This window comes from Mustela erminea, chromosome 2 (genome assembly GCF_009829155.1).
Source record: "Mustela erminea isolate mMusErm1 chromosome 2, mMusErm1.Pri, whole genome shotgun sequence".
Taxonomy (NCBI): domain Eukaryota; kingdom Metazoa; phylum Chordata; class Mammalia; order Carnivora; family Mustelidae; genus Mustela; species Mustela erminea.
The window spans coordinates 640,714-665,112 of NC_045615.1; the positions used below are offsets into that span (position 1 = coordinate 640,714).

Genomic DNA, 24,399 nt, shown 5'->3' on the forward strand with positions numbered 1-24,399 from the left:
TTTATACCTTCCTGAGGTTCAACTTCAATGTTCAGTTCATGACTACCTTTTCCTTGGTGTCTTTGAGTTCACCTCCCTCGTGCTCAGCAGCTGCTGTGTTCAAAGTTAGTACAATCCAATTTTCAATGTTCTTGTCAAGATTCGTGTGTGCTGGTTCCTCTTAATTCTCGTCACAAATTTTAGTCTCAAGCCATTACTGAACCATTTTTTTTTAAATCCCCCACCTTCCTGGAACCTTGAGTGGGTAAAACCTTGAAAAAATAATGAAGTACAGTTTTAAGGAAACTAAAATCATCACAAACCCCTGAGAAGGCATGTGGCAACCCTGCTATGAGAAATAATGGGGTGGTGTAAAGGGCATGGGAAGGGAGTCACCAGACTGAAACCATGTGACCTTGGGCAAATCATGACCAGATTACCTCCCCAAACATGGTTGCAATTCACATTCCAAACAACAGCGTGTCTATTTTAGATCAGTGATTTTCAGACTGCAGTAGCATAAAGATCTATTCAAAAGCAAACTCAAAGACCTACCACTTAAATTGCCTAAAGATTCCCCAGACAGTTGGATACTTCTTTGTTGGAAAACCCCTAGAAACACCTCATTACTGCTCTGGAACCACTGTCCTCCTTGGTTTCCAAGTAGACAATTTAAAAAACCTTAACTCTATATTATACCTAGCACCTCCCACTGGTATATATTTGTTGGTTGACTGACCCTGGGATAGAGTGTCCAGCTTAGCAGCATGGTGGGGGCTAGGTTTTCCTTGTGTTCCCAAACTGAAGTCAGAAACTGAGATGGAGGAGCCCTGTCTAGGCAGAGGCTCTGAAGGAGATGACCCAGTAATAGAGGCAGGAAAGCCAGAGGCCACACCAACAAAATGTGTCCCTGCAGAAATCTGCTGTTGGGAAAATGCTCCCTACCAACTGTCTCTGACAGCTCATCCCCTTCCCATTACTTTATTAAATGAGCATTTACTAGCCCCCTACTCATAGTAGCCAAACAGTATAGTCTGAGTTAGGCATCTTTGTCTCTAAGAACTTTGCAGGCTCTTCAGGACCAGTGGGTCAATGCTGGGATAGTGTGAAATGATGGTAGGAACTCAGAGGAAGGCATGTAATGAAGACTAAGGGAAAGGAGAGGGGAAGATTTCTTGGAAGAGTTGATTCTCATGGTTAAAACCAGAAGTCCAAGTGGGAGCTTGTTAGGTGGAGGGAGAGGGATAGGGCAAGAATACTTGACAGCGAAGAAACACGTATTTCTATTTTCAAAGGTAAGAGAAGAACACGGAAAGAGCCAAGTCTAAGCTGAGTGGAGTTCAAACCCTTGCTCTTTCATTCTCTACCCTAGCTACATTACTCAACTCTCCTCATTTAAAAATCATACACACCCTGCAGGGCTGTGCTGAGAATTAAATGAGATAATGAATAATGAGTACTGGGCACATAGTACACTTAGTGAACGGTATTATGTGTCATTAAATATTACTGATTACACCAGTCTATAAGCTGATTAACCAGAGATTTGCCCTCATTACCTTATTCGTCTTTGTAGCCTCATTGTCTGGCCCAGAGGTTTGCATTTTGTAGGCACCCAATGAGTATTTATGAAGTGAATGTCGAATAAGTGGAAAGACATATAAATACATTTTCAGGATTAGAAAGCCACTTTTATATGGATGGAACCCCTCTACCTCTGTCCATACAGGCAGAAACATGGCTTCTCAAAACTCCCTGGCCAGTCTTTCCCCCACATACTCCCAAAGCGTTGGCTCTCTCCAACACACACTGTACAGCGGCATACCTTTAACGGCAGCAACACACATCTACTGGGGCACACACAGACAGATAGGAGGCTCCTCTACGGACACCCAAATGCACAAGCTGAATAGTTTTTGCTGCACAAAAAGGTTTTACTTCGTGAGGTGCACAGAGGGGGCCATAAATGTTAAATAACAAGCATCTCAAATGTCCCATCCTTCTTGTTCACATATACACACTCTTGAGAGACAACATTTTTTCTCTTACCTGGGCTTTTTCTCACTTCATGAGGAGTGAATGTCCACACATACATCCTCTCAGGTGAGACCTCATAGTTGGACTTCCACTTGCTAAACCTAATTTTGTCTGCATTAGCTGTGGACCTTAGGGAAAGCCCTGCCCCTCTGGTGCCTCAGTTCTTCAGGGTAGAACACAGAGAATTAACTATGTTTCATGCCAACCTGGTAGTTACGTTGTGAGGATAAAGGAGATAACAAATGAGATAACGTCTGTGATGTGCAGAAAGCACCTCAGAAGAAAGGCACTGGATAAATATAAGGTGTAAATACCACACCTGATTAGTGTGTTTGCCTCTGCCCACAGATTTCCACCCACACATTCTGCTATTCTCCACCCTTGAACACAAACACCCTTCCTGCCTGTAAACGCTGTCTCTCATACCTATTTTCAAATGAGTATATACATATATATACATATACATATATACATATGTGTATATATGTACATATATGTGTGTATATATATGTACATGTGTATACATATACATACACATTTCAACATATATATACACACTTCAGCACCTGTATTTTCCCCAGCATGCCTACAGAAAATTGTTTTTGAACTTGGAACAACTTCAGGTTATAAACACTCTCTAGGCCCTACCCACAGACTCTTCTCAAGGGTCTCTGGTGCTGGAAGAATTGCCAAGCACACAACTCATCTATCTGGGGCCGGACTCCTTGGTTCCCATGATTGCAATTAGGTGGTGCTTCCAGCAAAGCAGGAAACCCTTTATCTGGCACAGCTCTTGCCAAGAGCTCTCCAGAGCTCAGTGCCTCCACGCTAGTTTGTCAGCACTTAAGACTCAAGAGCAGGGCTGATGTGAATGGACCCAAGGCAGGAAGGTGTGAATGGGAGAGAAGGGATCCAGGGAATACAGATGCTCAGATCCCTAAGCACTCTGTTTCTGGGGAACTGAGGGCTCTGAAGCTAGCAGGTCCTAAGCACTTTTCTAGGCCTGACACACTCCTGGGCCAGGAGAACATTCATTTGCTCCACTGTTCATTCCTTTCCACTTAGAGCAGGAAGGACAAAGATCCTCTGGCCTATGGTGTTTTGATGCCTGTTGCTACTGAGCTGTATGCTATGAAAGCTGGAGTTCAGCATGTTAGACGGTGTGTGTGTGTGTGTGTGTGTGTGTGTGTGCGCGCGCACACACACACACACACACACACACACACGCACGCGCGCGCGCTCGGCGCGCCCGCAGAGGTGGGGAGGGAGTCAGGGCCTGGCTGCCTTTGGTGGGTGAGAGAAAGAAGTGAATGTAGCCTGTGTGTAGGTGTGGGACTGTGTGTGTTAATTTGGCTGAATGGCAAGTCCAGGACTGATCCTGGTTGGCCCACAACTCCAGGGGGCCAATTTCCATGTTCATCAACACCCTCTCTATCCACCTCAGCCCCAGTGACATATACCTTCAGTGAGACATTCCAAACCTCTAACTGCATCAGTGTCCCTGCCACCCTGTGAGTGCAGACACAGCCCATCTCCAAAGTTCCAGACAGAAAGTGTAGTGGCCTGACCCCAGCTGTCAGGCCCTCTGTCTGGGGCCTGCGTCCCTCCGGGATCACGCACATTCCCCTTTTCCTCATCTCAGACATCAGTGTCACCCAACACTTAATGTCCATCAAGATCAGATTTAGGATGGGAGCAGATAAAACCAGCCTGCCAGAGACGGAGACAAAGACAGAAGGACAGACGCAGCATCCCTTTTTCCAGGCTGGGACCAGAGCAGCAGCACCCACCCTCGCAGAAGTGGAGACCCTGACAGTTACATGCGGAGACAAAGACACCTAGACAGACCCCGACACAGACAAAGACCGACGGACGCACCCGCACGCCGCGGGGAGCGCGGTTTCCCCCGGGAATGCCCGTGCAGCCACGGCAGGAGCGAGGAAGACCCCGCGTCTACCGCACCTTACCTGGCCCCCTGCTCCTCGGACTGACTTGAGAATTTTTTTTCAGTGTGTTTTACAATGTGTTCCCGGCTGTCTTCCCAGAGCCGCCGGCTCGGCGGGTGCCGCGGCGCCGTCGCAGCCCGCGGCTCGGGCTCACCGGACCCGGCGGCCAGAGAAACTTTCGGCCTCCCCGCGCGCCCGCCGCCTGCCAGCTCCCCGCGCGCCAGCCTCCGCGCCGGGTCCCGGAGCCGAGGGCGGGGCGGGGCGGAGCGGGGCGGGGCGGGGCCTCCGCCGGCGCCGCTCATTGGCTGAGGCGTGGTCCGCAGCCTCTCACTTGCCGCTCGGCTGCCTTTGTTCCCGGCTGACAGCTGGGGCCGCTCCGGACCTCTCGGCTCCTCCGCGTCCGCCGCCCTCCATCTCTCCGCTCTCACTTCCCTCAGACCCCGCCGAGCGGCCCTGTCAGAGTCTTTCTCTCCACCCGCCGGCCCTTCCCGTTCTCCCGCTTTTCCTGTCTTGTTCTTGTCCCTTCCTTTTTTCCTTTTATTAGCGCGCTCTCCGTTCTTATTCTTCGCGTTTCCTGGATCCGTTCCTTCGCTTTCGCCTTCCCACCCCCCGCCCCGTATTCCTTGCTTGCTTTTCACCGTTTCTTCTTACTCACCAGTTTCCTTTCCCCAGCCCTGTCTTTGCAACCCCAAAGTCCAGCGAAAAGGCTGGATTTCTAGGTTCAAAGACGGGACGAGCCGCTGAGTGACCAAGCTGGGATTACAGACCGGAGCCCAGAAGACCCACTCCCACTCCCGAGACATTTCAAAGGCAAACTTTTTCAGCTCTCTCCCGGGGACTAGGTTTCGGGTGAAAACTGGGGCCTGTTCCAAGTTTATAGCTATAAATCTCATCCAGGACCTTTTTAACATTATCATTTTCTCTACCACGCTCCCTTCAGACTTCTAGCAGTTGGGCTAGGAAGGAAACCAAACTCACAAGCTTTTTGGTAGGACAAAAGTCCAGTTAATTGGGGTACCCGGTGTGGCCCGAGACGCTGGTCCTGAGGGTTCACCCAGGCTAATCTGCTAAAACCAGGCATGGCTCTACTCAGGGAATGTCATCCTCGGCCAAAAGAGGTATGTCTGTGTGGAGGACAGAAGACTGAGGTGGTTGGTCTCTGACTGTTAAGTGTTGTGGGGGAAGATAGCTCAAAGAGAAGCAACACCATTTTGTTTCAGTCACCTGGCTGCTCAGAACCTCCTAAGAGATCCGTACTACTTCAGATCTTGATCCTGAACACCCCAACTCTCAATTCCAGGCTTCCTGGAAGGAAACACAACATAGTTTAAGAGCACAGACAGCCTCTGCTAATTATCATCTGTGTGACCCTGAGCCAGTGCCTTAAACATCTTATATCCCAGGGTTTTATTGTTTGTTTGTTGTGTTTTTTTCCCCTTCATGAAATGGGGGTAACAATTCCTGGAATGTAAACTTCCTGAGGGCAGGGACTTGTTATTTTTTGTTCATAGCTGAGGGGCTGGGTCTGTTCTGTTCACAGAATGTACCCTCAACACCTAGAGCTTGGCTGGTATATCATAGTCATGTTATAACTACTTGTTAAATGAACCAATCCCTAGTTTATAGGTTTGCTGGAGGGACTAAATAAGAATCCTTGGCATGTGGTATGTACATACACATGGTAGCTATTACAGGTAACATTGCAAATTCTCTGTATCAACTCCAAAGTGTATTTAGCCTTCTCAGAACATCACCTCTTCTCTTCCATCTTTGCACATACTTGTCCCTGTTTGAAAGACCTTTCTTTACCTGTCAACATTTGAGACCTAAAATGCAATCCTTATTCATACCATCTTTGATCACCTCAGTCAAAATTACAGGTCCTTTTTCTAAAGCTCCAGGTCTCTTGTCCCATTCATTGGCACAGCATATGTACACTTGCTTGCATGGTGGCTGTGACTGCAGGTCTGTCTTCCCCTAGACTATGAGCTATCTAGAGTCAGGGACTGGACTCTACATTTCCAGAGACAGATATGGTGCTTCACAAATGGGAGTTTCTCAAAAACATTTGCTGAATAGATTAAAATAAATCAAACATCTCAGCATTAAAAAAGGGTGGGGGTAGAATCTTGGAAGGTAGAATAAGGTATCAGGCAGGCTTCAGATTTCAGTCAAGCTCATTTTTGTGTTCTTAAATGTGGAATTCCATGAAAGGGGAAAGATAATAATCCTGGAAGCCTGTTCCTCATTTCGGCCCTACTACTTACTATTTAAATATTCTTGGATAATCCATGTTCCTGGCTAGGCCTCAGTTTCTTTATCTGCAAAGTGGGTAGTTTAGGTGAGACTCTTTAAGGGTACTCCAGCACTGATGTATTGTGGTTCTCGGTCAGAGACATTCTTGGTGGAAGATAAGGCATGGCATGTAGCTCTCTTATAATGACGGAGTTAGACAAAGGGTGTGGGCAGTGTGTTGGTGTGTATGTGAGGGGTGGAACCAGGATACAGTATGAAACAATAGAAGCACCCTGTGCAAGGGATTCTTCAGAGGTAAAGTAGGGTGAATTGAAAGTGGGGGTAGAAGTAAGGAAGGAGAGTAAGGAGAGGAGAGCTGCCATGGTATAGCATGTGTGTGTGTGTGTGTGTGTGTGTGTGTGTGTGTGTTCATGAAAGCCTCAGGAATGTGGTCTCCAGAAGTAGAAAGCCATAATTAGCTCCCTGATTCAGCTGTTGGGTATGGTAATGCAATGACTGGGTGTGTCTGCTCCTAACACCCCTGGTGGGATTCTCAATGTGGCACCTCTTCTTTCCTTTGTTTAGTGGAGTACTGCCCCAACTGGGCCCTGGTTGTCCCATCCAAACCTCTGCTTCCTTCAGGCTCTCCCTTGCCTGAGCTGAGTCTGGAAAGCTGGGTCACAAAACATATTTTTGTAAACAATTCCCTACCTCCCTCATTTGTTCACCACCTAAGATTCAGTCAGTTTACCATTCTGGCTTATGATTTTGTCCTTCATTTCTAGAGCCTTAGATTGGTCACATAGGAGCAGGCCCGTGGACCAATTAACCCAACATTTTCTCTGGATTAGAAATGCCTCTGCCTCTCTCAGTGTGCTTTCACTTATTAAAATTTAAATAACTGCCCATCTTCTTGTTTGTGTGCTCAACTTTTCTAAAAGTTTCTCGTTCAAAGACCGCATCTTTCTTGTCCAATACTGAATTCCCAGGACATTGTTGGTATACAGAAAGCACTCATACAATATTTGAAGGAATTCTATGGAAGGGAGAAAAACAATGTTTTAGAGAGAGGCATGGACTCAAATACAGAAGATTCACATCTATTTCCACTTCTTCAAATTTGTGGTCTTGTCACACCTTTTCTGAGACTCCATTTGCTCATTGGTAAAATGGGCCTATTAACATTAGCCTTACCTATTTTGTGACAATGATGCAAAGATGAGGAGAAACAGTCAGAATGAATCTGGTAAGAAAGGTTAAAAAATGTCAAATAATTATTAAACATTATTTCAAGTCTTAAAAAAAAATCCAGATACCTGTGTTAGAGAATAAGAAAACCTAACTATAGTAGCATGCCTGGCTGTCTCCCTTGGTGGAATATGCAACTCTTATCTCAGGGTTGTGAGTTCAAGCCCCATGTTGGGTGTGGAGATTACTTTAAAAAGTAAAAGTCTTTTTCTTTTTAAGATTTTACTTATTTATTTGACTGAGAGAGCGAGAGAGCGCAAGCAGGAGGAACAGTAGAGGGAGAAGCAGGCTCTCTGCCAAGCAGGGAGCCCAATTCAGGGCTCGGTCCCAGGACCCTGGGATCATTACCTGAGCCTAAGGCAGATGCTTAACTATCTGAGCCCCCCAGGTGCTTCTAAAAAAATAAAAATCTTTTAAAAAATTCAAAAAGCTAACTATATTAAACTGAGGCTGCAAAAATAGATGAGAAAATATAGTGATATGTCACTGAGCCACTACTCCATTTATCTCCAAGCTACCCCAGGAAAGTATAGGAAGGCTGATTTTCTTGATGGACAGCCTAATGCCTCTTGACCTTAAAGGAAGCACCACCAGTGTCCTGTCTCCCTCCAGAATAAGCAGAAACAAAAACAAACAAACAAAATTTCCCTGGAGTTTCCCTGGGTGTGAAGTTTTTATAACTAGAGTTTACATTCCTTACCCTTACATCCCTGGGCACCTTGCCTCTCTTATTCCTGAACTTCGCTAAACTCTTATTTGTGTTGGGAGGAACATCTCTTCCTTGACTTCTCTGGGGCTTATGAAGACAAATAGGATAAAATGCAAATAATGTTTTTTCTTTCCTAGAAAGTACCTAATAACTCCAAGGAACAGTTAATTATTATCATTGGTGGGATTATCTTTTGGAACTTCATTTTGAGTACTTAATCTATATTCAGGAAACTTGGGAAGTTGTAGAAGGAATAAAACACCTTTAGGAGCTCTAGGGAGAACTTGCTGACATCAGAATTCCTATCCAGTGATGACTCATTCACACAAACATGCTCAAGCTGATGTTAAGAAGTATGTCCACTCCACTCTTTCACTGAAAGGAAAACTGAGTCAAAGAGCAAGTTGAGAAATTTTTCCAGCTTTACTGGAGCTGAGACCCTAGGGTTTCGAAGCATGTGTCCTGTAACTTTCTCAGAAACCTTATAACTGATACAGTGCCTGGCTGCGGTTTAGTTTGGTTAGTGTAGACCAGAGGAAGGCAGCCTTCCTCTGAGCAGAGAGCAGCAAACCAGCTACCTTGGCAATGCAAAACCAGGCTCAAATGGAACTAATTAGCTTCTAGTGTGAATAGGCTTTTTTCAGCCATCAGCTGACAAGGTTCATGTGACAACCATTTAGCAAACCATTCATTGCAAGTGCAGGGCTGCACTAGATTACAGAGAAATAAGGAGGAAGTATTACGATTTGACATGTCCTGCACCACCCCAAATACCATTTCAGTAGGATAAATAGGCTATTCTAATTCAAGATCCTAGCTGTGAAAGGGCCTGGCCTATCACCTTTTCTGTAATCTATCTCTTCTGTTGTTTTAACTAGTTTGTCTGAAACTGAAACTGTGAATCAGGAGAATGTTTCTACTTATAAGTAAAAAAAAGCATAAACTAAACCGGTAAATAACAGGCAACAAAAATCTCATCAATTAATATATTAAGAGATCAGCTTCCAGGTTAGTTCATTCCATGGCCTCACAATGTCATCATAGATCAGATCTTTGCATCTCTCTGTTCTGCCATTCTTGAACTATGGGCTTTGCCCTCATGGTGGTTGTTTCATGACTTTGGTTGGATCTGCCAGCCTAGTTATCACACCCAGAACCAGTAATGGGTTAAGGAATAAAGGACCTTTGTTCCTGCATCTCTTTCTCAAGATCAAGGAAACCTTTCCTGGAAGGCTCTCAGTTGACACTAGACAGGATTAGAGACATCATCTAACAATCATTGGCAAACTCAAGGAGACTAGTATTATTGTCTTTGGCCAGTTGGCTGGGGTGGAATAGATACTGGGACATACCCATGCATTTTACCTTTGTTTTCAAGGGGGAAGAGGGAAGCCATGGAGAAAAACAGCCATTGCTTGCCTATTATGTACCTCATCTGGACATTTTATCTATAGTATCTTATTTAATAATCATAGAAATCATTATCTGTTTTTGAAGAAATTGCAGCTCAAAGTGGCTAAATAATGTACTCCAAATCCCATCACTAGTAAGTGGAGGAAAAAGGACTGGAATGCAGTTTCATCCAAAGCCTTTGCTCTCTCTACTGTTCCAGGCTATCTCACTAGAGTTGACTCTTAGCTCTACCCAAGCTAGAGACTCCCAAAATGAATTGAAAACTTCCAGGAACCACTGAAAGCAGAAGAGATAATGTCTCCAACATCTCCATAGTGTTGCCCCCTTCCCTACCTACTCACTTTAATTTCACCCTTTAATCCAGCATGTTTGTCTCAGTTCTATACTACCTCCTCATCTTCATCAAGGCCACATTCACCTCTCAGCCCTTGCTCTCATTCAAACCATAATAGAGGTCTTCCAAGGCCCTCCCCAAGTCCTGACCTACCCTCCTAGATCGCCATCTCCACTTCACTGAAGTCTTATCAAATAGCACATCCATGTCCGCTATTCTTTCATTCATTGTGCACTTTGTAGTTTGTGTTCTATTATTTCACGTGAATGTGTCTCACTTTCCTAGTAGGTGTTTAAGTGCTCAACCCAATGCTTGGCCCATGATAGGTACTCAACAAATACTTAATGATTAAATGATGACAGAGACTGCCTCTTATTTTTCTATATCCCCAGTAACATTCAGCCTGCTGCTGAGCTCATGGGTGGTAACTAATAGACTAATTGGCTTTCGGCTAATTTCTCCCCAGGGCTGAGCAATGGCATGCAGATGAAGAAGTTGACATGACCCTTGTCAGTTCTGAGGGGTCCATTTGCCAAATGGACCCTGTCAAGCTCACATTTACTTGTAGCCCTGAACTCATTTAAAGAAATAGGACATATGAGACCATGAATTCTGGGAAATCATTTAGTTCCCCTATGAGGAATGCTGGCATGATCATTTCCTTGCCCCCTAGGGGGAAGAAAAAAATATCAGAGCGCCTTGAGACCCTCAGTGCTGAAATTTAACTTACACATTTACTCAGTCATTTCTCAGGAAGCTTCTGGTGTGGGGGTGATCCTAGAAAGACAGGCCAATGCTGTACCCTAACAGTAGAATCAGAGACTGGTCTTCTGGGATGAGGGGTTACCCTGGGCTTGGGCTCCCACTGGCCTGCCTGGATCTATTTGAATCCTCCAGGTCACTGCACTTCTCAACAGGCATTGCCATTCTCCCCTTAAGTCTTCTGGTGTTAACCCCACTCCCTGTACTTTGGCTAGGTGTTGAGTACATGTTTTGCTTTATCCCCATACTGACCATAGTTATCGTGAAAAGACTTCAATCTCATTGCCTGCAAAAATAGAGGAGCTAGAGAAAGGGACAGAGGAATGGAGGTGGTGGGTGGCTGTCACAGTTATTCTCTGAGGTTTTTTCCAGCATCCTGTGGCTCTTTTTAGCTAAGTTTGCTAGAAACAAGAAAGAAGGTCTGTTGCCCCTGTCAGGTAAGCATTCCATCCAGAAGAGGTTCTTGGTAAACTTTGAAGATTTTTGCTTTCATGAAACAATCAAGACAAAATGTCAAATAACATCAGTTTTCTGGATGTTTCCTAGTACTAGTGCCTACCTCACAGTGCTTAGCACAGCGCCTGTCACACAGGAAACCCCTTTAGTTATGATTTTCTTTGCCACCTACTCTCCCCAAGTCAGAAACTCAGCTGGGTCGTTTCTTACTTTTAGCCTCTGTTTCTGGCACTTTTGAATGTTATTGACAATATGATTCTACAGGGAAGGGCACATACACACAAATATAGAGTAGATTAAAATATGTTTACTAAAATTATTGGGGATACATGAATGCTGTAAATGGAGCATGGACACTGACAGCTTTATATCGCTTCCTTCCCAGCTCCACTTTTCGCTCCCTTTCCAAAAATCTTTGAATTTTTTCAAAGAATATAATCTAACGAATGAGGCAAGAGTGAATTTTCTGGCACTATCAGTGGGTAGAGGAGGCACCTAGGAGGGCAATAGCATTTCATCCTGTCTTTGAGATTCCAAGGTTAGGTTCCCTGCCGAGAAGAAAAGAGCTCCAAGTTAAGGGGGAGGCAACCAGGGGACCCTGTCCAAGATGGCAGCTTGAGAGGAAGTAGCCTGCTGCCTGTTCTGGAACCTCTCAAAGCAGTGTTTAGAATGTTCTCTCTCATTAATCCTATTTAAAGCTGAGAGGGGAGGCGGGGAGTCCTGTTTCAACTTGCAGTGGTAAGGTTCCCTGCTACCACTGCTGCAGGGCTAAGCCCAGGACTGGGAGGGGGAAGGGCCACTCTGGCTGGCTCACAGCTTCTTAGAAGAACTTCTCAGACTCCCCCACCCTCAGACCTGATTTTACTGTCCTGTCCCTGGCCTGTGTTGAGGAAGAGGATGCTTGGGGAGAAGGCAGGATGTGTGGGCTGGCAGGCTGGCTGTTCTGGTAGTGAGAGTGTTGGGAGGAAGGTGAGGAACTCTCCACTGAGGTGTAGGTGAGGCAGGGAGAAACAAAAAAGAAGGGGCCCTTGTGCAAGAGTGTATTCTGGGAAAGTGCCTCTCCCTCTGGGCATGGGGAGTTCTCTAACTGGTTTAAAAACACATTCTGTCTTTGGGGTTCTCATAAAAAAACCAGATCTAGGGAAAAGAGGTCTCCATGGCCTTCAAGAGGGAATGTGTGAGTGAATGTACCATTAATAATGTAGGCTCAGCCTTTTACAGAGAAAGGATAGTGGACAGTGCTTCCTTCTATAGTATTATTTCTGGGAGACCTTAAGAGAATTCTTTTCCTAAATATACTCCTGTAAGTAAGTGAGAGTCAGTACTTGAGATTCACCTACAGGCAAGACAAAATCTTCTAATGTTATCTGAAGGTCAGAGTTCATGGCTAGCTCTGATGCTTATTAGCTATGACCATGGATGTCATTTAACCTCAGCTGATTACCTATAAAGTGCACAGAGCAACTCTTCATACACATGTGTCATATATATCTCACTGGGTTGTCACAAAGACCAAATCAGGTGACAATATAAAAGTTCTTTTAAAACTCAAGTCACTGTAGACACAAGGCGGATGCATCCCTTTCATTCCAGGTCTGCCCCACTGATGCAGGCTTTAAGCCCTTACTATATACTTGTTCCCCAATATTCTAATAAGCTTTCAGGGCCAAACACTGAAATCTCACAAGGACAAGCTTTCTTTCCTTGTTATTTCCTCTTGTCCTGAAGATCCTTTCTTAGCCTGGGCCTCTTTTAGGTTGTCTAGAAATGTGCCATGATAAATGTCGAAGCCTTTCCTAGCCAGACTGGGCAGGGGTTGAAAGATCTGTATGCTGGAGCTCCTGGATGGCTCCGTTGGTTAAGCCTCTGGCTTCAGCTCCTGGTGTCAAGGTCCTGGGATTGAGGCCTGGCATCTGGCTCTCTGCTTGGCAGGGAGCCTGCTTCTCCCTCTCCTCCTTGCTCATGCTCCCTCTCACTATCTCTGTCTCTCTCAAATAAATAAATATAATCTTTTTAAAAAAAGAGAAATATCTGCATGCCATATCATAAGAGTGAATTGGGAGTAGAACCAACCCATGGGAAAGGCAGAATCATCAAATATCTTACAGTGGCTAAAGGCTTAGTATTAAGAGTAATTCGCCAATATGAAGCCAAATTATTAAGCTCAAGTCCAGCATCAGCCTCCTGACTTTATAAAAGCACTTAACTGTTATGTACCTTCATTTTCCTCTCAGTAAAATGGGGCTAACAAAATGTGTCTTGTGCTTCCTTCGGCCTGCAAAAAGGTGATGGAGGATAGTGAAGAAAAGGCTGCAAATGTGAGGTAATTTAGACTTCTGGGGTTGTCAGGCATCCTTGATAAACGCCCCTTTGGCAGTGCTCCTGCTATGCTGAGGCACAGCCAACTTCACTAGATTTGCATTAAACTCCCACAATGCCAGGCACCATCATTATTGCCTTGAAAGCAGTAAAGCAGTAGGGTAAAATATGCTATTTTAGGACTTAAAACTGAAAAGCAGAAGAAAAAAAAAATCAATGTGAGCATAAAGAGATAATTTAACAGAATTGTACTCAGGAGGAAAGGGAAGACATTATATATTAACTTCTAGTCAAGTGGAACTTGACATTTACGTAGCAAGCAAAATCACCACAACCAAAAAACAAGTTAACAGTCTTATTATCCCCAGGCAGGGAAAGAGAAAGGGAGGTGAAAACTATCTCTAAGATGTCTAGGGGGATTTGAGGAAAAACAGTCTCACTTTAGTTTGACAGAATTTTGGCCTGGACATCAGAAGACGTGGTGCTGCAGGATTTTCTTTTCTTCCTCCAGAGCAGAGACTTAATCTATTTGTAGAGCACTTTATACTTTTGAAGTGCAAACATTATCTCATTTGATCTTGGCCAATCCTTTAATGTATGAAGAGCAGGTGTTATTATCCCCACTTAACAGATGAGAAGACAGAGGCTTGGTAAGATTAAGTTGCATATTTAACAAACCACAGAATAAAACAGAAGCCACTTCTTTCTTTGGTTCACATTCTTGATCCAAACTGAAAAAATCACCCTGTAATTAGAATTTCTTAGAGTTTGATAGGGGTAAAAATTATCCTGTACAACATTTCACCCAGCGCAAGAATCCTAACTATGATACACAAAGCAGGAAGTTAGCCAATTCTGTTTGTTGATTATTTTAACAAAGAACTCACAAACCATTCTATTTCTGATTATTCTATTTTTGACATCTGTATGTGTTGGGGAATTTGGTGAATATAAAATAAAAATCTCTCTCCTAGTAATATCTACCTATCATTTAATGGTTCATTAAATGTTGCAGCTTAATAATGATGAAATGAGGGGCACCTGGGTGGCTCAGTTGATTGAGCATCTGACTTCGGATTTCAGCTCAGGTCATGATCTCAGGGGTGATCGAGCCCCATGTAAGGCTCTACATGGAGTGCAGAGTCTGCTTGAAATTCTCTGTCTCCCTCATCCTCTGACCTTTCCCCTGCTCATGCTCTCTATCTAATAAATTAAATAAATAAATAAATAAATAAATAAATAAAATATTTTTTAAAAGGAAGAAATGATGAAATGATGGCTCCAGTCTAAGTAATAATTCTCTCATGAGTTGGGGTGTGAGTTCTGGCTCTGACTGCCAGTCTGGTTTTCTTATCCCCAACACCATGTTAATTCTGCACACCTGAGAACTTAATAAGCCTATTCCCTCTTCCACATGAAAATCTTGCAAATTTAAAAACCACAATCTAGTGTAAGAAGTCCAAAATCTAATGGAAAGGAGTTTCCTCTTCTCCAAATTTAATGTACCATTTTACTTTACCATTAATCATGCAATGTAATTTTCTCATTTATTCAACAAACATTTCAAGATATTCCAAGTATTTCCTTTTTTTTTGTTTGTTTGTTTTTTTGTTTTTTTGTTTTGTTTTTTTTGTTTGTTTTTTTTTTCCATAGGGATCTAGTTTTTTAATTTTTTTTTTTTATTTCCAGCATAACAGTATTCATTATTTTTGCACCACACCCCGTGCTCCATGCAATCCGTGCCCTCTATAATACCCACCACCTGGTACCCCAACCTCCCACCCCCCGTCCCTTCAAAACCCTCAGATTGTTTTTCAGAGTCCATAGTCTCTCATGGTTCACCTCCCCTTCCAATTTCCCCCAACTCCCTTCTCCACTCTAAGTCCCCATGTATTTCCTTTTTTAAAAAAATATTTATTCTTTGCGGGAGAGAGAGTTGGGGTGAGGGGTTGGGGAGAGAATCCCAAGCAGACTCCCAGCTGAACACAGAGCCCCATCCAGGGCTAGATCTCATGACCCATGAGATCATGAAATGAACTGAAACTAAGAATCAGACACTTATCAGGCTGAGCTGCCCAGGTTCCCCTCAAGTATCTCAACCATAGTCATCCCTGTGCTACGTACTAGGAACAGAGCATGGAGCAAGACAAATGTGTTCTTTTCTTCTAAAACCTGCAGTCTGGTGGGGACTATGGTCATTGAACAAACAAAATAAGGTGTAGCAAGGTGCTGTAGGAAGTACATGGATGTCTAGGAATATGCTAGGGAGGACACCTAATCTGTGCTGCTGCTAGCCATCCGTGTTGCTGTGTGCCCATAGGCTTTCTAGTGAGGATCTCTATAAAGTGTGGGGCAGTGGAGCATCCACATTAACCCAAGAATTTGTCCAAGGCAGAGTGCAGCTATTCTCTCTCTCTCTATCAACACACTAAACATCTGTTAAAGCAAGGTAAGATGGAGTTTGCTTTTTACCAGATGCACTGTACTGAGGTCCCCTCAAGTCTATATGATCTATTGTCCAGTCAGACCTGATTAATTTTTTTTAATTGAAAAAAACTTCATTGAAAATGAAGTTATTCACAATTTACTTGTATTAGATTTCATTTTCTTGGTTTTGGTCCAGGATCCTAATCTGTAATAATCTCTTTTTGTCTCCATTTCTATTAACAAAGATATGTTTGCAAGAACTAGAAACTTGTTCAGGTTATCCTAGTTTATAAGAGTTTATTGTAAGGATAAGAATAGCTTCTGCAGATCCCACAAAGGGCTTTCAGAGGAGGGAAGAGAAGATGACCAGAGCAGCAGCAAAATGAGAACAACCCTGGGGACCCATCTGCCACATAAGTATTCTCACTTCTCTACCTCTTCTTCCTATTCTACTCTCTATTCTTTTCCTCCTTATGTCTCCCTGTGGTTTGTTCTTTTTTTTTTTTTTCCTTGACTTCTTTTTATTCTTGACTTCTTCCAGTTGTCTTTTCTCTGTGTCTCTCCACTTCTACACTATTTGTCAACTGCATTTGCTGCTTTTCGACTCCTAGAAGATCTGATTAAGTCAGCCATCCCTCTCAAGAATCAAGTGTCTGTATGGTCCTGGCTATTTGGATCAGGTTCCATCCTTAATCTAATCATCTATGGGCAGGATGTGGCATTGCATGGGAACAAGCATAAGAATCTCTTGGAAGAGAGATGTAGATATGCAGGCCCCAGAACACATTCTCTTGAAGGCACTAATAGTGTCTGAGTGCTTCATAATTTTCTCCTTACCTATATAGGGATTTAGTTCGCTAAAATACTTCTGTTTTCTGAGTTTTATCCTTTCATGTCTCAGTTTCAGACCTGGTACTTCCCTTACAAAACGAGTAGTTTCACCTTTCCACTTTACACGTGTGCTGAAAGCAAGAATCATGATCCCAACCACTTGTCACTTGAACCAAAAGAGATTTACTACTTTAAATCTAAATGATGCCTGTTATAACAGGAATGTCTTACGCATTAACAAAGATACAGTCCAAACTTAAAGGAGAGTTGGCAGGTGTTCAGTTTCTCTTCTTGTCACTCTATCCAACCTTTGAAGCCCAACTGGAAAGGAAGACTCAGAGTCTGGCTCTCTGAAGAGGTAGGGACATGTACAGCTGTGGTCCCTGTGGTTAGCCATTGCAGCACTCTTGGTTTGGGAAAGCTTTATAGTTTCTTCAAAACTCGAAGACTGCCATTAAAAATGGTACTTGGCCAAGTTTCATTGGCTGTGTACTTCAAAAGTGGAATACAATTACCCCTCTGGTTGCTAGCAAGCAAAGAGTGAAGGTGAAATCAACTAGTGGCTGGGCTTCATAAAATCAGAACTTGGTTATATTCATTACAATATATGTTAAGATCAATATGTCAAGAGAAGTCCTTTAAGTATGAAACTAAAGTCTTGAAAGATAGATGTTTCTGGGGGGTATCAATATACTCCTATTGTTCTTCCTACCATCTTCAACATGTGGGGATTTCTTAGGAATGCAAATTCCCAGGCTGGTGTCACCTACAAAAGAAGATCCCACCTACTAAATCTGAAACTCTGGTGTGGGGGCTACCAATCTATGTTTTAACAGGTGGTTTTAAAACATGTTCAGTCTGAGAATCACTGCTTTTAGTCTGAGAACCAGGGTCACTTTTATTTTTACAAATATTGCTAATCAGGGTAAAAGTCAAATAGATGTACATTCTAGATGTTTACATGGCAAATGACAAAACTATGTATGTATGTGTATATATATGTGGTATGTATATATATATATACATATGTTAATATATTACATATATAATTCTTACATATATTTCATATACAGTTGACCTTTGAACAACATGGGGGTTAGTGGTGCTAACCTGTGTGCAGGTGAAAATCCATGTGAAACTTTGACTCCCCAGAACTTAACTACTAATAGACAGCTGTTGACCTGAAGCCCAACTGATAACATAAATGGTTGAATAACACATAGTTTATATGTTATATGTATTTATTATATACTGTATTCTTACAATAATACTTAAAATACTTAAATTTTTTACAATATTTCTATGCTATATGGTTTGTCTGCAAGTTTTGTTGCAAATCCCCCCAAATTTTTCCACTTTGCTTACTGAAAAAAAATCACATGTAAGTGGACTCAAACTGTTCAAACCAATTTTTTTCAAGGACAACTGTAAACATAATATATATTTTCACTATTATGAATAATTTAAGATATATTTTATATTTTAAAAACCTAATATAAATATATTGTCCTTTACAATATTTATAAAATTATATTTTATAGATACTATATCATACATACACATATATAGGCATATGGGAAATAAGCCTTGTAAACTACTATACAATTTGAAGATAATGTTCTTTTGGGGGTTTGAATCGCACCATTCTTTTCTATTTTGCATAACACCCAACTGTTGATAGGACAAAGAAAAAGTAGGTAGGGATGAAAATGTGATATACCATCTTTATTACTAACAGAGACCAGATTGGAGAATGTGGATTGAGTCGGTGGACAAATGTATTTCTTAATATACAAAGAAACCCTTCTGTGGGAAGATAGAGAGAAGTCAAGAATGCCACACTTCACATTAAAAGAAATACCAAGAATGGGGATGAAGTATTTCTCCCGAACAACTCTAGATGTTTAACCCACAGGGTTTAGCCATTAAGCTGAGTCAACAAATGAACATGGCCTTCCTCTTCAAGATTGGAGACCAGCGCTAAATCAAGACAGTTGCGTTGTCCCCTGAATGCCCACTTCTCAGGGACCAGCTATGGCTTCTTTGAGTATCTTCCTGGGACCTCTGCAGGTTAGTTTAGTTTATCCTTGAACTCTGAAATTGGTCAGAACAGTCCCCTAGTTAAATAAATCCAAGATTATTTTGTACTCATGGTTGAAAATTGATGTGCTGTCCCATCCCAAATATATCTAATCACATTTTCCAACATAGTATACCAGAGGTTTTATAATGAAATTAAATGATCCACTAAGATTTTTCAATTATACACTCTATAAAGACAATTCAATAATAAAACGTCAGTTATTTAGGAATGTCCCAGATTTGAATATAAATGTCACTTACTATCAAATTCCCAAGGGGAATATAAAGCCCAAAGACTAAATTTCCTTGCCAAGTCAAAGTTCAAAGAAACTAATCTCCATAATCAAATTTGCTTGCTTTTATGAGTTAAAGTTCAAGGAAATTAAAGTCTACAACTCATCCTCTGCATTTTCTTACTGTGCTTAGACTCAGCCAGAGAACTTCCTGATGGTTGGGTTGAACTGGAATCCCTTCAGCAGCGGCACCCTCACTCTAATTCCTTCAGGCTCTTAGAGTTTTATTAATCCAATGCCAAGCCTCATATACCTCAGTTTTAAGGAGCTTGATTGGTTGATAGAACAATTAGTTATTACAGTATAGACTTTCTGTTTCCCCAAAGCCCAGACAAACATTATCTCCTTGATCAATCTCTGTTCTGACTCCTCTGAACTCTTTTTCAACTAGGCTTGGTCCTTGCACATGTTCTTAAGAGTTTAGTTTTATCAAGAATTCTGCTAAATCAGCTAATCCAGAATCCCCCATCCTTGATATCTGATCACTCCTGATATCTACTCAGGTTCTTCATACCGTATCACCCCCCAAGTAATATCTGATCATCCTGGCCATCTTCAGGAAGAATCCTTTTTGATGATTTATCAAAATATCCCCTTACTTCTGGCGTTTCCTGTTAGTAACTTTCCATCCGCCAGCCTCTACCCTGCTCCTTGGCTATTAATCTCCACTTTTTCTTTTTGTATTTAGAATTGAGCCCAATCTCTCTCCCTTATGGCAAAACCCCATTGTGGTAATCCCCATACCTATTATAATAGGCCCCCTTAATAAAGTCTTCCCTACCATTGTTGGACAAGTGTCAGAATAATTTTTTTTTCCTGTAATACCCTGGCCCCATCAAAAGACTTTCAATATGTCATTTTGGTCTGAAAATTCAACTTTCTGCCCTATGCACCAAATGATGAGGTCCCTCAGTGGATTCAATCAAGGTACCTCTTTTTTTCCACCTCACCTCTGATGTAGATAAGGGCAAAGATATAAAACATGACTTACATCTGTGGGCAAATGAGTTTTCTAATTTCCTGAATTATACACACATATCCAACAAGTAATAGAAAATGTCAATCTGAGTGAGGACTCCCCTCCTTTTCTCCAGACATAAGACCTAGCACAGAGTAGAAGAGAATGGCAATTCCCCATAGGCAGAAGAAAAAGAGATAGGCACCTGGGTGACTCAGTCAGCTAAGCGTCTGCCTTTGGCTCACTCAGGTCATGATCTGGGGACTCAAGCCCTGCCTAGGGCTCCCTGTTCAGTGGGATGTCTGCTTCTCCCTCTGTCCCTAACTCTGCTTGTGCTGTCTCTCTCTGTTTATATTGAATAAATAAATATTTTTTTTTAAGAGGAAAAGGGAAGAAATGAGCTCAGCCAGGCATTCCTAGTTTACTATCTTTAATTCACTAACCCAATTAAATGGTACCTTTTCCCCTGGAAAGTAAGAAGTATAGAGAAACCAGGAGTATCACATCTCCCTTTAGAAGAAGCATCTAACATGAGAAGGAGGCTCATTCAGTTAAGTGGCTCCCTTCAGCTCAGGTCATAATCTCAGGGTCCTGAGATGGAGTCCCACATCAGGCTCCCTGCTCAGCCGGGAGTCTGCTTCTCCCTCTCCCTCTGCCTGCTGCTCCCCCTGCTTGTACTCTCTCTCTCTCTCTGTGTCAAATAAGTAAATAAAATCTTAAAAAAAAATAAAGTGAGGAGGAATTGTCCACCATCCATGTAGGAGAAATTATATTATAAAGGATTATAAGAACGATGTTTAATAAATTGACTATGCAAACTAGTTCCTAAACAGGGATTCCATGTCTTCTTTTCCTTAGTTTTTGCTCTAGAGATATATTAAAAATGAACAAACCAATAAACCCTTTACATTGTTATGCTTGCTTTTTATTTTATTATTATTATTATTATCATCATCATGCTCTCCAGCTCATTCTACCTCTAAACCTTCTGCCATCCTTACCATAGTTTAATTTCTCTTTGAAATAGTTAACTATCTGAATGTTTTCCCTTAAATCTAACATTAGAAATACCTATGGCTGCCTCAAGTCTCATAGAGTATCTTCTCCTTTTTAGTTATGCAACCTGCTTCTCCAACAATAGGATCAACTGGCAATTGATTTTCCACACGGATGCCAAGGCAGTAAGTGAGAGAAAGAATAGTGTTTTCCACAAATGTTACCAGGACAATTAAATATCAACATGCAAAAAAAATGAATTTGGATCCCTGCTTTCTACAACACCAAGAAAAAAAACTCAAAAGTGATGATAAATTTAAATATACAAAATGTAGTGATCCAAATGGGCACCTGCACCCCAATGTTTAGAGCAACAGTGTCCACAACAGCCAAACTATGGAAAGACCCCAGATGTCCATTGACAGATGAATGGAAAAGAAGATGTGATATATACATACAACAGAATATTACTCAGCCATAAAAAAATGAAATCTTTCCATTTGCAATAATGTGAATGGAACTAGAGGGTATCATGTTAAGTGAAATAAGTCAATCAGAGAAAGACAATTATCATATGGTTTCACTCCAATGCGGAATATAAGAAATAGCACATAGGCTCATAGGGGAAGGGAGGGAAAACCGAATGGAAAGAGATCAGAGGGGGAGACAAATTATAAGGGACCCTTAATCATGAGAGAAAAACTGAGGGTTGCTGGAGAAGAGGGGTTTGGGGAGATGGGGTAACTGGGTGATGGACATTAAGGAGAGCACATGATGAAATGGGCACTGGCTGTTATATACAGTTGATGAATCACTGAACTCTACCTCTAAAGCTAATAATATAATATATGTTAATTAGCTGAATTTAAATAAAAAATAAAATTTAAAAAATATAAATGTATAAGATAAAACCAAAAAACTCTTAGAAGAAAATAATAATTCTTAATCTTTCTGACCTTGGATTAGGCAATGATTCCTTAGATATGACACCAAATACTGTAAATGCCTAATTGACAAAATAAAAAATAGATTAATTTAAATTATTGTATTGCAAATGAAATTTTGAATATTTCATCAAGAAAGTGAAATGACAACCCACAGAATGGGAAAAAATGTTTCCAAATCATATACCTGAAAAGGGACATCAGATATCCAGAATATATAAAGAAGTCTGAAAATGGGTGAAGTATCTGAATAGACATTTCTCCAAGGAAGACATAGAAATGCTTCATAAACACATAAAAATTTACTCAATATAGTCATGAAGAAAACCTTACCAAAATACAGTGAGATACTATAGCTACTAGAATGGCTAGTCAAAAAGAGATCATGATATGTATTGGTGAAGATGTGGAGAAGTTGGAATCTCATAAATTGCTAGTAAAAAAGTAAAATGGTACTGCTCTTTTGGAATCCAGTCTGGAAGTTCCTCAAAAAGTTATACATAAAGTTATCGTATAACTCAGAAATTTCATCTTTAGTTATAAACCCAAGATAAATTAAAATTTATATGCACTCAAAAGCTTGTACATGAATATTCATAGCCAAAAAGTGGAAACAATTCAACTGTCTTTCAACTGATAAATGGATAAATAAAATGTGCTATATTCATATTATAGCATGTTATTCACAATAAAAAGGGATGAAGTAGGGAATAGGCAAATCCATGGACACAGAAAGATTAGTGGTTGCCTCTGGCTGGGGGATAGGGTGTTAAAGGAAAATAGGGAGTGCCTACACATAGAGAACAGGGTTTCTTTTGGAAAGATGAAATGTTCTAAAATTGTTTGTGGTGGCAGCATTACAACTCTGACCATGCTAAAAGCCACTGAATGGTACACTTTAACTGGGTGAATGGTGTGCTGTACAGATTCTATCTCAATAAAGCTGTTAAGAAAACAAGGCAAAAGAATTTGTGTATTTCTTAAAGGCAGAGACCATTCTCATGATTCTTTCTGCAATATGTATGAGTATGAAAAGGAGTGAGCTTCATTGATTTTGCCCTGGGTTGAGCTTCCACCTAACAAGACTTGATGTCATTGAAATCAATGAATATTTTAATTTTCTTAACGATATTTCTGAGGCCTGCATCAAGCAGAGGTAATGTTCACTTCTCCATGCTCATCTAATTCCTTTGCTGTTTTATTAAGGAACTTGGAGAAAACTGGATCCAGAAATATCAAGAACAACAGGCATTGGAAAGCCAGCCATGTTCCCTCAATGCCTATAGCTGCTTGTTGTACAGTTCATCGCAACTGAATTGCCCTGTCCCTGTGGTCCCCTCATATTGTCACCATCACTCACGAAAGTTCAGGGGCACTGTATCATGCCTCCATGTACACTTCTGCCTAGATAAGTTAGAGATCCTCCATGCAGCTCTAAAGCAGGAGCTCTCACAGGTCCTACTGTGGGTTCTCCATCTCTGGAGAATCTCTGCTCAAGATTTTGGTCTATAGGTATTCCCCCTGTCACTTTGTACTGAGCATGGACTCAAATGCCACCTCCAGGAAACCAAACCTGAGGCTCCTACCATGTTGAACTGGATCAGTTCTTCTCTATCTTCCCCCTGCTTCTATACTCACCCTCTCTCCACGTCTATCCTCTTCCTGGAGTTTTCAGATTCTTTTATGGTTAACCATATCAGGTACTGAGAAGCACAAAATTCAAATTCAGATAAACATGAACTAACATCTGTCCTCCTTTTCTTGTTAATTATATGAACTCAGAGGAGTTAACTTAGCCCCTGAAGCTTTATTCTTGTTTTTTAATTTTTTTTAAGATTTTATTTATTTATTTGATAAACAGAGAGATCACAAGTAGGCAGAGAGGCAGACAGAGAGAGAGAGAGATGGGAAGCAGGCTCCCCGCCAAGCAGAGAGCCCAGTGCGGGGCTTGATCCCAGGACACTGAGACCATGACCTGAGCTGAAGGCAGAGGCTTAACCCACTGAGCCACTCAGGCGCCCCTTTGCTTCATTCTTAAGTGGAGATAATTATAAATTGCTGAGAGGGGAGGGGTGGGAAGCAGTGGTGGTGTGAAGATTAAATGAGATAATACAGCTGAGGCATTTAGTATAGCATCTTGTCCCTGGAATGTGGTCCAGAATTGGTAGCAGCTTTTATTCTTTCTGCCTTAGACTGGGCCAAAAGCTCACTGGAGACAGTGTGGTGAGGAGATACCCTAGGCTAAGCCGCACAACTTCTGGTTTGTGCTGTTCTTAGGGCCCTAGACTTGTGACATCTCCCTTCCCTGTCTCTGTGAATCAACTATACAGAGTGCTTTCACAGAGAAAAGGCAGCTGACCCAGTCCCTAAAACATACAAAACAGTGACTTCAGTCCTTTCAAGTTTAGGACTTCCAGGCTGGTCCTAGTG

The 24,399-nt window shown here is 41.9% G+C and overlaps 1 protein-coding gene and 1 long non-coding RNA gene across 2 annotated transcripts in view; one reads left to right on the forward strand and one right to left on the reverse strand.

Moving 5' to 3' along the window:
- The window catches only part of LZTS1 (leucine zipper tumor suppressor 1), a 51,618-nt gene extending 47,412 nt beyond the window's left edge, over positions 1 to 4,206 (reverse strand). Inside the window, exon 1 of the mRNA XM_032332074.1 lies at positions 3,984 to 4,206. The gene's annotated coding sequence lies outside the window, so the exon portion shown is untranslated. The remainder of the gene's footprint in view (positions 1 to 3,983) is intronic.
- On the forward strand, positions 3,156 to 15,521 carry LOC116584144. The gene is made up of 3 exons (XR_004283064.1): positions 3,156 to 3,168; positions 14,916 to 14,917; positions 15,440 to 15,521. It is a non-coding gene; the product is annotated as an uncharacterized LOC116584144 (long non-coding RNA).
- The last annotated feature ends 8,878 nt before the right edge of the window (positions 15,522 to 24,399 follow it).